Source organism: Cetorhinus maximus, chromosome 14 (genome assembly GCF_964194155.1).
Source record: "Cetorhinus maximus chromosome 14, sCetMax3.hap1.1, whole genome shotgun sequence".
In the NCBI taxonomy this organism is placed as follows: Eukaryota; Metazoa; Chordata; class Chondrichthyes; order Lamniformes; family Cetorhinidae; genus Cetorhinus; species Cetorhinus maximus.
The window spans coordinates 110,965,134-110,978,210 of NC_135892.1; the positions used below are offsets into that span (position 1 = coordinate 110,965,134).

Below are 13,077 nucleotides of genomic sequence, written 5' to 3' on the forward strand. Positions count from 1 at the left end.
CTGGAGAGGTGAATATTGCTCCAGCAGTTTCATGGAGGGTGACAGCCCTCTTGCGTCTTGCCCAAGGCAACTTTCAGGTATGAGTCGAGCCACAAGCTGACAGTCGCCAGGCCCAATACAGTCCCTGTTCAACGTCCACACGCCCATAACTTCCAGCCACGACTGAGTTTTCCTCTCAAGCTTGATGCATGGAGAGGCCAGCCTACAGCACTGATGCTAGGCTGAGAACAGCTAAATGGTCCAAGATGAATCTGGTGAGCCTTCCAGCTGGTGGGTCCCAGTTCTGCCAAAGGGCAGTATATTTCCTTAAGTGGGTCGGGGGCCACATCCATTGCAACCTTTGCAAATTCAGATTGGGAAGTTGGCCTGTCTGTTCTAAGTTTCAACACAATTGTTATAACGATGCAAATATTTCATACATTACAATTCTAACTGCGCAGTGCCCCTGTTTGTTTCTTCTTTTCAAAAGAGGCACCACCTGTAACTTTTTTTTAAAAAGACGTTAAATTTGTAAAGGCCGTTGTGAAGGAAAAAATGCTTCACATGCAGAACAAACTAACAGCATACAACTGAAGAGTTCATTCTTTTATTTCAAGATGTGGAGAGCTGAGGTCTTCAAATAATAAAAGCTTTGACAATATACAACAAAAAGAATTTTAAAACAAGGTATATTGAGCTCAGGCAACAGTTGTCCTGCCTAATACAAACAGCATTCGTTTATTAGTATTCAGAATGAAGAGTCAGTGTTCAACGATGGGCAAGATACCTATGATTGAGTGTATTGGGTCTCAGCATCCATAATTCAAGTCTTAAACTCCCATAACAGGAGCTCTTACAGCCAAGTTGTCTGCTCTGCCTACTTTATGAAATACTACACGTGACCTTGACTGTTAGCCCTTTAAATGTTGTTAAAAATTCAATAAGCAAAACGTATGCGTCATGACAAGATGCAGGGGGGATGTGAGGAAGAACTTTCTCATGCAGCAAGTGGTAACAACCTGGAACAGTCTGCCTGTGATTTCAAAAGGAACATATGAACACACACATTAGGAATAGTAAGCCATTTGGCCCCTCGAGCCTATTCCACCAGTTAATAAGGTCATGGCTGATCTAATCGTGGCCTTAACTTCACTTTTCCTTCCGACCACCTGTACCTTTTGACTCCCTTGTCTATCAAGAATCTGTCTAGTTCAGCTTTAAAAATCATCAATGACCCTGGCCGGGGCTTTCTGCTCCTGATTGTGGCCAGCGTCATGGCGGATGCAAGAGCTAAATCTCGCGAGAAGACCCAAAACTGGTTTTATGATGACATAAAAACGAGGAAGCTATTACTCGCTTCAGCTGTCAATGGTGGGTCGCGTTTCCCGGCGCTGAGTTGTGAACGAAAGGGCCACCCGACTGAATTGATAGTTCCAAAATGAGGAGGCACAGCTGAGACAGGGTAGCAGCCATTCAATTGACATGCAGGGAGTCTGTAAAGTGAAGCAATAATGCCCTTTCATGTAACACTGATCCCTCAAAGGTGGCAAGGATTGTTCCCCTAGTTTTAACCCTTCGTTTGCAGGCTTCAATTTTGGGTGACTGGACAAGCTTGAGAACCCCCTGAGGGCTGAGGGCAGTGCTCATAAGCTCTGAGTATAGGCTCATATCATCAAAACCATGCCAAGACACAGAGGGCAGATGGGAACGGACATTACATGAGCCTTCTCCATGCGTGAGCACATCCCTCCATAAACACACCTTCAGTGTCCAGAATGCAGACAAGAAAGGAGCACACCTCTGCCTTAGTTGTTTAGAGCCAAGAATGCACATGACGGGACCTTACGAGGCACGGAAACGAGCTTCATTCCACAAGCACACTTAGCATGAAGGTGCAGGCATTATGTTGAAATGGGGCACCCACTGTGAGATGGTAGTGCACTGCACAGAAGAGAAGCGCAGGATAGAGACGATTGCCATAAGTGGGTGCAGGAACCAAGGTATCACACATGATTGACAGTAACAGAGCTCATCATAGAAAGGAGGCACAGACAAGAGGAGATATGAAATGGTTGAGAGTCTATTTACATTTGTGAACATTATACACGCGATTAACATACATGCCAATGTTGTGCAAGTAAACTTCTTCACTCTCCTTCCCCTGCCGCTATGTCTTGGTGCTCCCCCAACATCCACTGCAGGGTTGAGGCAGCCTGCTGACTGCTACGTCCTGTTGTCCGATAACCATGGCGGGCGTCCCCTGGAAGGCCGAAACATCTGGAAGGCCGAGACCTGGAGGGCCCCAGCCAGCTTTGGGCGTCCTGCTGTGGGGCAGTGCACCCTCCTCAGCCTGTGGAGGTGGAGCTGATGCGATCAGAGGAAGAGGGGGTTTGGATCGGCCAGGCTCTCCAGGAGTCACCTGTGTGCATGGTCCCAGGGTGTCGAGATGCTGGTCCTCCTACCTATGGGTGGCCAAGGGCCCCCGGCTGACTCCTTGAGGAGAAGGGGCAGCTGGAGTGAGATTGAGGTGCCCTGCAGCCCTCTTGCATTGAAACTGATGGTTGCCACTAATTGCTGGAGTGCAGCTCCTGCAGCAATGCAGGACCAATGTCCTGGACCAAGGTCTCCACAGCAGCTGCCAACCTTCAGTGTGTTAGCATGCTGGCACCTTCACCTCAGACTGAAGGCAGATTGATTCCTCCATCGTGCGCTGCAATCTGAAGAGTGCAGCTAACATCCCTTCGTGATGTTTCCGCACTCCAGCCACTGATTTAGATCCAAGTCTGGAGGCTCATCATCGGACTCGGCTGAATCGCGGCCTCCAGCAGCCCTCCAAGTGCTGGCAGCCTCTGATGTCCCTGCCTCCGCATGCTGTGGAGCAGATGGTGTGCTGTGCTCACCAGGTAGGGACCTCAAGGCTACTATAGGACTAGGGCCCACCGAGGTGTGCGTCTGAGCTGGTGGAGGATTCGGGTGAGGCAGTGATGGGATATCAAAGGTGCTGCCCTCACGATCCTCTTCCGGGGCTGGTTCGTAGATGCCCTCGGCAGCTTCCCAGAGGTGCCTATGAAAGGAGCAGAGATAATTAGTACATGGCAGGTGACTCTGAAACAGGAGAAATCACTCATAATATGATTGTCTAGATGTATGTTGCAGTGTAGGACCCTCACTTGGGTGTGCACCGCTGACCTCACCATCAGTGCAGGCACGGTCTATGCCCTCTTCGGCCAGCTCTATGGTTCCACTCTCAAAGTCTGAGAGAAACTCGATCTCAGTAACTCCACCCTCTCCTTCTTATTGTGACTCAGTTTGTCCTGCACGGAGACAGATGGAGAGAGTGTGAGCAAGACGCATGCAAGGGAAGATGATGAGGATGCCTGGCACGTGTGGGTGGCGAGCAGAGCCCTGGACAGAATTAGGACACAAAATCCAGAGGAGATGAGGCCACATGGAGGTGTGAAGGTGTGTGAGTGAGTGGTGATGTCCCTTGAGGTGGTAACGAGAACCTTGTGAGTGTGTGATGGGCTTGAGAGTTGAGAGTGATGAGATTGTTGACTTATCATGGCAGAACAGATAAGATCATTCATCCTCTTCCTGCACTGGGTGACTGACCTCTTCAGCAGGGCGTTTGCACTGACCAACGTATCCCAAGCCGGATTGGTCATCATGGTGGAAGGGCTGCAGCCAGAGCAGGAGTAGAGGACTTTGCAGCGGGCCTCGACTGCGTTCAACAGGCACTCCAGTGAGGTGCCACTGAATTTCGACACAGCACGCTTTCTGCCTTTGAGAACCATGTCTTCACTGGAGCTGCTGCAGAGTGTGTGAATGCGTCCAGAGTTAGAGAGCGCTAAGATTACGGTGGGGTGGGTAAATCAGATGCCACCCACCAGTGGAACAGTGTATGCCCCGTGGATGAATAATTAATCAGCTGCGATACAGATGCTTCGCCACAAAGAGCCGCCATTACGACCGGTGGCAGAACGCTGTTTTTCCCGCCCGTTAACAGACTCTGCGCATTTCAGGGAAGATCCTGGCCCCTGCCTCTACCGCTCTCTGGGGAACATAGATCCATAGACTCACGGCCCTCGGAGAAAATTGGTTGGGCACGCTAGGGACATATACTTACAGGGCTACAGGGATAGAGTGGGGGGAAATTGGGACTGACTGGAGCGCTTTACACAGAGTTAATATGAACTCGATGGGCCAAATGGCCTCCACCTGTGCTGTAACGACACTTCTTAAAAAAATTACAAACTTTTCTTGTTCATGCTCAGCTTCAGACCTGATATCACATTCCTCTTCAATGCTCATTTCAATCACACCCTTAGGTGCAAGTGTCCAGGTCAGACTCTGCGTTGCTAGTCCAGCATCCACAGCAAGTTTTGCTGTTGTTGGGAGTAAAAGATCCAGCGTGACTCGCTACTGCCTCAACTGCTACAGGATCTCCAGTCAGCTGTAAAACGCCCAAAGATAGCAAACTTCAGTGATAATCTTGCTAGAGGGGCAATGGTCCATAGGAGCTCCATGTGGGGGATGGGGGGAGAGTGACAGGAATGGTCCATCGGAGCGGAGGGGAGAGTGACAGGAATGGTCCTGCAGGAAAATAAAAAGGTGAAGAGGTCACAAGGAAACATGGAACAAGAATGGCCCGCTTGGCCAATTCCATATAATGCCATAGCTCCCACAAGACAATTGTCTCAAAGGCGCCGTGAGCAAGTTTCGAAATGTTGTGCAGCATATTAAATTCTGGAATCTGACTTTTACTTATGCCTCAGGACATGTAACTGAAGTGTTGACTTTTGATTTTTTGCACTATGTACAATAAGTGCTATCTAGTTGCCCGTTCCTCTTAACAGGTTAGACCCCATTTTGTCCTGTGTGTGTGCCTTTTCTCATTTACAGAAAGTATTTTGGGTTTATAACTATGGTTTTCTTAATTATTCATCCATAGGGTGTGGGCGTCACAGGCTAGGCCAGCATTTATTGTCCATCCCTAATTGCCCTTCAGAAGGTGGGCGGTGAGCTGCTTTCTTGAATCGCTGCAGTCCATGTAGGTACACCCACAATGCTGTTTGAGAGGAAGTTCCTGGGTTTTGACCCAGCGACAGTGAAGGGATGGGGATATGGTTCCAAGTCAGGGTGGTGAGTGACTTGGAGGGGAACTTGTAGGTGGCAGTGTTCTCATGTGTCTGCTGCTCTTGTCATTCTAGATCGTAATGGCCATGGGTTTCGAAGGCGCTGTCTAAGGAGGCTTGCCAAGTTGCTGCAGTGCATCTTGTAGATAGTACATACTGCTGCCACTGTGTGCCGGTAGTGGAGGGAGTGAATGTTTGTGCAAAGACTGTGTCATGTCAACATGATAAAGCAACATCACAGCCAAGAAGGGGACAAGCAGGTAACGGTCTGTCCAACTGTCATCAACCTAGAGGATGAGGGTAGTAGTGGGGATGACTTGGAGGGAGAAGTGCATAGGGCCACATTGAACCCCCTACTCCCCAGCTAACCAATACACAGGTACTAGCCATCTTAGATACCTTATTCACCCATCTAAACTGCAGAACAGCAAGCAGAGTTGACTAGGCTGCTCACTGCATTTAAAATGCTTATGCAGAGACAAAAAAACAGAATTACCTGGAAAAACTCAGCAGATCTGGCAGCATCGGTGGAGAAGAAAAGAGTCGACGTTTCGAGTCCTCACGACCCTTCAACAGAACTGTCTAGGCCCAGAAAAGCTGACCCAGGTCCAGGAGGAGATTAACTACATGCTGGGGCACCAACTAACAGAGCCCAGCAGCAGTGGCTGGAGCTCCCCAGTTGTACTCGTGCCCAAGCCGGAGGGCTTCACATGGTTCTGCATTGACTACTGAAAAGTTAATGCAGTGACCAGAGCTGACTCCTATCCGATACCCTGCCTGGAAGACTGCATAAGTCGGGAGGTAAAGCAGCCTATGTTACAAAGATAGATTTACTCAAGGGATACGGACAGGTACCCTTAACTGCCCGCCTGAAGCAAATCTCCGCCTTCATAACTCCAGATGAGTTATACCAGTGTCGAGTCATGCCATTTGGACTCCAAAATGCCCCAGCCATCTCTCAAAGGCTGATGAACCAGGTAGTGGCAGGCTTATCCAATTGCATAGTGTATGCAGACACTCTCCCAGTTTACAGCGACACCTGGGAAACTCACTTAAAGCAAATGAAAGCCCTCTTCCAGAAAGTACAGTCAGCTGAACTATTTTTCAATCTCGTGAAGAGCGAGTTCGCTCAAGCCCAGATGACCTATCTAGGGCACGTGGTGGGTCAAGGACAGGTACTGCCCAGGGCTGCAAAGGTACAAGCGGTAACACAGTTCCTTAGTCCCACAATGAAACAGGAAACCATGAGGTTCTTGGGGATGTGTGGGTTCTACCACAGGTTTGTCCCAAACTTCAGCACAGCAGCCACCCCGCTGACAGACCTACTACAGAAAAAAGGAAAGGTAGCATGGACTAAGAAACACCAGACAGCTTTCGAAAAGATGAAAGCCATTTTAATAGGAAAGCCTGTGCTTGCAGCTCTGGACTTTAACCAAGCATTTAAAGTGGCCATTGATGCGAGCGACATCGGGGTAGTGCCTGCCCTCCTCCACAAAGACAGATCAGGGATAGAGAGACCAGTCAGGTCTTCTCCAAAAATTAAACAAGCATCAGAAATGGTACTCCACAGTGGAGAAGGAAACCCTCGCTTTATTGCTGGCTCTCAAACACTTTGAGATATATGTCCGAAATGGATATAGAGGGACCACAGTCTATACTGACCAGAACCCTCTAACCTTTGTTGAAAAGTTTAAGACACAGAATGCCAGGTTATTCCGTTGGAGTTTGTTTCTCCAACTGTACCACCTAAAAATCACCCACGTTGCTGGGAAATCAAATACGATTGCACAGCTGGAATATTGTGTACAGTTCCGGGCACAGTTCTGGAGAGAGTGCAGAAGAGGTTTACAAGAATGGTTCCAGGGATGAGAAACTTCAGCTATGAGGACAGATTGGAAAGGTTGGGAATATTGTCCTTGAAGAGAAGGCGGCTAAGAGGGGATTTGATAAACATGTTCAAAATCATGAGGGGGCTGGACAGAGTAGATAGGAAGAAGCTGTTCCCACTCGTAAAAGAATCAAGAACGAGAAGACACAGGATTAAAGTGATCTGCAAAAGAAGCAAGTGTGACGTGAGAAAAAACTTTTTCACACAATGAGTGGTTCAGATCTGGAGTGCACTGCCTGGAAGTGTGGTGGAGGCAGGTTCAGTCGAGGTATTCAAGAGGACGATAGATGATTATTTGATTGGAAACAATGTGCAGGGGTACAGGGAAAAGGCAGGGCAATGGCACTAGGTCATAATGCTCACTTGGAGAGCAGGTGCAGATATGATGGGCTGATCGTGCTGTTAAGATTCTGTGATTCTGTAATGAAATGAGAATGAATCTCATTTCATCCGTGGTGCGGATCAGCCACAAATTACTTATGGGCACACTGAGCAAAAGATTTTTTTTTGTGGGATGTGGGATTTATTGCCCATCCCTAATTGCCCTTGCTCAGACGGCAGTTTAAGAGTCAACCACATTGCTGTGGATCTGGAGTCACATATAGGCCAGACCAGGTAAGGATGGCAGATATACTTCCCTAAAAGGATATCAGTGAATCAGATGGGTTTTCACAATAATCGACAATGGTTTCAATGGTCATCATTAGACTTTTAATTCCAGATTTTTTAAAAATTCAAATGCCACCATCTGCCAATGCAGGATTCGAACCCGGGAGTATTACCCTGGGTCTCTGGATTACTAGTCCAGCGACAATACCACTATGCCATCGCCTCCCCTTAAAAGATGGTCGATAATGTAAAGTGACCACTTTCTGGAAAATTCCTATGTGGATTACACTGACAGACCTGTCCTGAGAGAACATGGAATGTTGCACCTGGAAAAGTGTCATGGCCTTCTTCACTTCTTCAAGCAGATACTTGAAAGGGAGATAGGAAAGATGCAAAAGACTGAACTTTAATCTCCTGTGGTTACAGAGACAAAAGACTGATTTGTACATCTCAGCAGTCATCCAAAAATCCATTTCCTGTTGATTTATATCTCTCAACGTGTAAACAGTTCTAAGGTGGATGCAAAATGACTATTTCCCCTCACGGAAAACACAGGGAAAATGGGTTAGAAAGCTATCTGCAGAACAGTGCAGCGTGTGCTGTGTGTGTAGCAGCATACACAAGAACAAGCTAGTCATCCCCCTGCAGCTTGTAAGCAAAAGAATCTCTCTCTCTCTTGCTGGAGGCAAAGCTCAGCAGAAGCCACAATTTAAAAGGAATAGATAGGACAGCCTTTCAGCCACCCTGCAGAACCCAGTGTCTCCAAACCAACCGCGAAACTGCCAAAGTCAGCTCCACCGGAATTACCCAACTTAACAGTCAGAACGTACCATCATCTATGCCTCACGGACAAGCCAATTTGTATTTACTTAAACTTTTATTTGGACTCTTAAACTTTTCATTTCTGATCTGTGTGTGTGTGTGCTGCATTTTTATTATTTTTCCTCGGGTTTTTAGTTGCTAATAACTTTACTCTTTGACTCATGAAAGCCTGATTAAATTGGCTCCTTCTAAAAAATAAATACATTTGGACTGGGAAAAGGTATCTACGGGGAAAAGGATCCTTTTTAAATTAATCTTGTTGCGACCATCCGAGGTGGTTGAATAAAGTAGGGGAGCCAGCTCATTCCTCCTCATATGGGAGCATAACAAAACTGGGGTCCCGTTCGGGAAGTTAACAAATTGGGGTACCTCGCCTGTGGACTGGTCGTAACAATGTATACATAATGTGTGTTGATACAGCATTTTGTATGATTCTTACAATTCATGCCAAAGCTGATCCCAATAAAAGCTTGTTGTCAATGTGAAATTTTGCAGTAAATGTTCCTTTACTGTGTCCTTTTGGATTTGGTTAAACTTATTTTACATTTGACTGTCATACTTTAGTAATGTTTAGTCTCACAGTGAAATCACTTAAGATACTTTTCTCTTGATGCTACAGGTTCCACCGGACCATGATTAGATCATGCAAAGGCTAAAAATTCACCACATGACATTAGGTAATTACATTTAATTGCAGTTCAGACTTTACGAGGGGAATGCTGCGCCTATTCCTACAACCATCCCATCTCTACCCCATCAATGAGAACACTCTTTTAACTTGATTGATCGGGGTATGCTTAAGGCAAATGACACCAGTCTCTACAGGTTTCTCAAATCTGTGCATGTTCTAAATATCAGATTCCATTTCTCTGGAACGGATTTCTCCTGATCAACATCCTTTCACAGGTATATGAGAATACAATATTCATCATATAGGCCATCAGCTAACAGTGTGTCTTGAAACCGGAAACTTCCTATACTCCCACACACTCAACTAGGGAGGCAAATGTGAGATCTTCACCACTCAAGCTCAGACATCGAAGTGACCTAGTGGTCAGGTCAAATGGCTTTTCAAGATATGAACTTGTTGCGTGATGAGGTTGCTTGCTATTTCTTCCCTTTGGTGTTCAGGAAGCTAAGCCAGTGCATAACATGTTTGGTAGCCAAAGAAATGATCTGTTGATCTTCTGCAGAGCTTACTGTGCAAGTGAATGATGTAAAACAGCTCAGGTACAGATGTTTCCATGGACTGGTTTAGGTTGGCTTCATCAAACACGAAAAACAAGTTGGCACAGGACATTTGGTAGATGGCAACAATTGTACTGGCACACATCATCGCCTTCCTGCTGCTCTTCACCTACCATAGGAATGTTTTGAGCAATCCGTCCTGAGGTATGAGAACAAAGCAGGCCACACTTTCAAAAAACAATCCACAGCTGTTTCTAATGATAACCAGCGTTGAACTACAAACTTGATGAGCTCAAACCACTCCAAGTCAACAAACTCTTTGAGGTTTTCATTTCACACTGCTGACGCAGAGAATTGACCAGATATTGTCCCCACCACAGCATCTAGGTCAACATCTAACTCACACAGGCCTGATCTGAATGCACTGTTAACAACGTGAGCCATGCAACCAGCTTTGAAAAACTTTGGGTTCTCTCCAGAAAGTAGTGCATATGTAGAGTGATGAATCCCGAAATTGGCATTGGTTTTATCAGCTGGGAAAGCTGACATTTTTTGTAAGTCCTACCCTTCCTTTTCCAGAGCTATTCCCTGATCTGCAATAGCCTCAGCAGATTCAAATGGATGTTCAGAAAAGTCTACCAGTTTGGACGCACATCCATCTTTAGCAATGTGGTACTGTACACAAATTGGGTACATCCGATTTCCTTTATTAGAGGTGACTGTCGCAACCAGAAAAAAATAAGAGATGTGCATAGCGATATGACTCAGAACCTCAGTTCTGATATACCCAGTTCTCTTGTTGAGAACTTCTGTGACAATTTGCTCTGCCTTTGTCCATCCATTTGATACATTTTTCCCAAGGGAGGAATCAGAGTACAGCTGGGCTCCCGGTCTCACTAAACAGCCCATTGTGTGATGCGTCACCATGTTTCACTGCGCAGCATACGGTTGTCGCTCCAATTCTGCCTCCGAGGAAACTTTTGCCTTGTGCTGTTGTCCCACAGTGTGTTGTCTCACATCGCTCCGCCCAACATGATTTATTGAGAAACTTATGGAACAGGTAGTGCAGTATGCTTCTTGCTTATTTCCAGTGTAGGATTGCAGCCAGCAGTTATAGCCCCGATCCTGAAGCCGTTCCTCCTTAAAGACGCACGGTTTTTAGAAATTTTTTTGGGCAGGGCAGGAGGCCCAGAGGAAGACTTGAGAATCAGGAGACCATGAAGGAGAGGCCATTTTCAAAGCTAGCAATTTCTGCACAAGGCTCTTGAAGGCTGATTGTGGATTTGGGTACCTTACACCTGACTTATCACCAACGGCTGAGATAGCAGTAGTAGGCCACAATGTTCCAAAATATGTAAGGTGCTCAACACCTTGTAGGGTGAAAGCAGCAGCTGCAGAATCTTCCTCCACTTCTTTCGAGATCTGGGCCAGACAGTCAACTCAATGTGCCCAAAATGGCTGATTACAAAAAGTGTGCAAATAGACATTTAAGTTCATTAGGAGACCCCCTAGGTCATCAGAGTCGGTTCCTCAGCACGAGCTTGCTCCCCTTTCCGGCTCCTCCTGACCGTGCAACCTGGTTGGGCCTGCTCGCGCCGCCAGTGCTCATGCTCTCCCCGTGCAAGCTCAACTTGAGCTGTCCCAACTCCTTCTCCTCAAGGTGGGAGTGCTCGGTGCAGTGTGCCTGCACCCCAGCGATGACCAGCCCAAGGCAGCGGCAGGAGATTCCCATATTGCCCCACTGAAGACCAGGCCATTTCAGTTTGCCAACAGCAACAAACTGCGAGGCAAATAGAAATAAAGGACAAATGGAGTCCCATGGAGATTATTTATGGGCTGCAGGACAAGTGTTAAAAACTCGGGCAATCCCATAAAATACGAGACTGTTTGTCACCCTTACCTTCCCCTCCTCCACTATCACCCATCCCTCTCCACACTATTGCCCTTCCTCCTTTCCCACATTATCCCTCTCTTTATATCCACCTCCCCCTCTATTTTTCCTCCCCTCCCCTTCTATATTCCTCCTTCCCCATTCAATATTCCCCCTCCCATCATCCCCCTCTACATTGCTTTCCCCTCCCTGCTGTATACTTACCCTCCCTTCTATATTTTCTTCCCTCCATATTACCACTCCTTCTATTTCCCCCTTCCCCCTCTGCATTTGCCCCCTCCCATTCCCCAGTCCACATTCCCCCTCCCCATCCACATACACACCTCTACATTTCCCCTTTCCTCCTCCACATTACCCCACTCCCCCTCTACATTGCACACTTCCCCACTACACCCCCCAACCCATTACCCCCCTCCTTCCCTCCCATCCCCCCAACATTCCCCTTCCCCATTCTCCCCCCATTCCCCTCCACCTCCCCCCCACATTCCCCAACTCCCCCCCGCTCCACCTCCCCCCACATATTCCCCCCAACTTCCCACTTTCCACCCCCCACTTCCCCCTCCCTCCCACCACCCCCAACATTCCCCCTTCTGCCCCCTAGCCCCATGCATTCCCCCTCCTGCCCCCCCCCCACCCCACATATTCCCCCTCCCCATTCTCTCCCACATTCCCCCCCGTTCTCCTCCCCACATTCCCCCCCCGTTCTCCTCCCCACATTCCCCCCCCGTTCTTCCCCCCACATCCCCCCCCGTTCTTCCCCCCACATCCCCCCCCGATTCTTCCCCCCACATCCCCCCCCGATTCTTCCCCCCACATCCCCCCCCGATTCTTCCCCCCACATCCCCCCCCGATTCTTCCCCCCACATCCCCCCCCCGATTCTTCCCCCCACATCCCCCCCCCGATTCTTCCCCCCACATCCCCCCCCGATTCTTCCCCCCACATCCCCCCCCGATTCTTCCCCCCACATCCCCCCCCCGATTCTTGCCCCCACATCCCCCCCGATTCTTGCCCCCACATTGCCCCATCCATTCTTCCCCCCACATTTCTCCCCCCCTTCCCATTCTCTCCCCCCCCTTCCCATTCTCTCCCCCCCCTTCCCATTCTCTCCCCCCCTTCCCATTCTCTCCCCCCCTTCCCATTCTCTCTCCCCCCTTCCCATTCTCTCTCCCCCCTTCCCATTCTCTCCCCCCCTTCCCATTCTCTCCCCCCCCTTCCCATTCTCTCCCCCCCCTTCCCATTCCCTCCACCCCCCCCCTTCCCATTCTCTCCCTCCACCCCCCCCTTCCCATTCTCTCCCTCCACCCCCCCCTTCCCATTCTCTCCCTCCACCCCCCCCTTCCCATTCTCTCCCTCCACCCCCCCTTCCCATTCTCTCCCTCCACCCCCCCCTTCCCATTCTCTCCCTCCACCCCCCCCTTCCCATTCTCTCCCTCCACCCCCCCCTTCCCATTCTCTCCCTCCACCCCCCCCCTTCCCATTCTCTCCCTCCACCCCCCCCTTCCCATTCTCTCCCTCCACCCCCCCCTTCCCATTCTCTCCCTCCACCCCCCCCTTCCCATTCTCT

At 48.7% G+C, this 13,077-nt stretch overlaps 1 protein-coding gene across 3 annotated transcripts in view; it reads right to left on the reverse strand.

The window, feature by feature from the left end:
• The window catches only part of adat2 (adenosine deaminase tRNA specific 2), a 29,508-nt gene that overhangs the window by 15,922 nt on the left and 509 nt on the right, over nt 1–13,077 (reverse strand). The window lies entirely within an intron of this gene.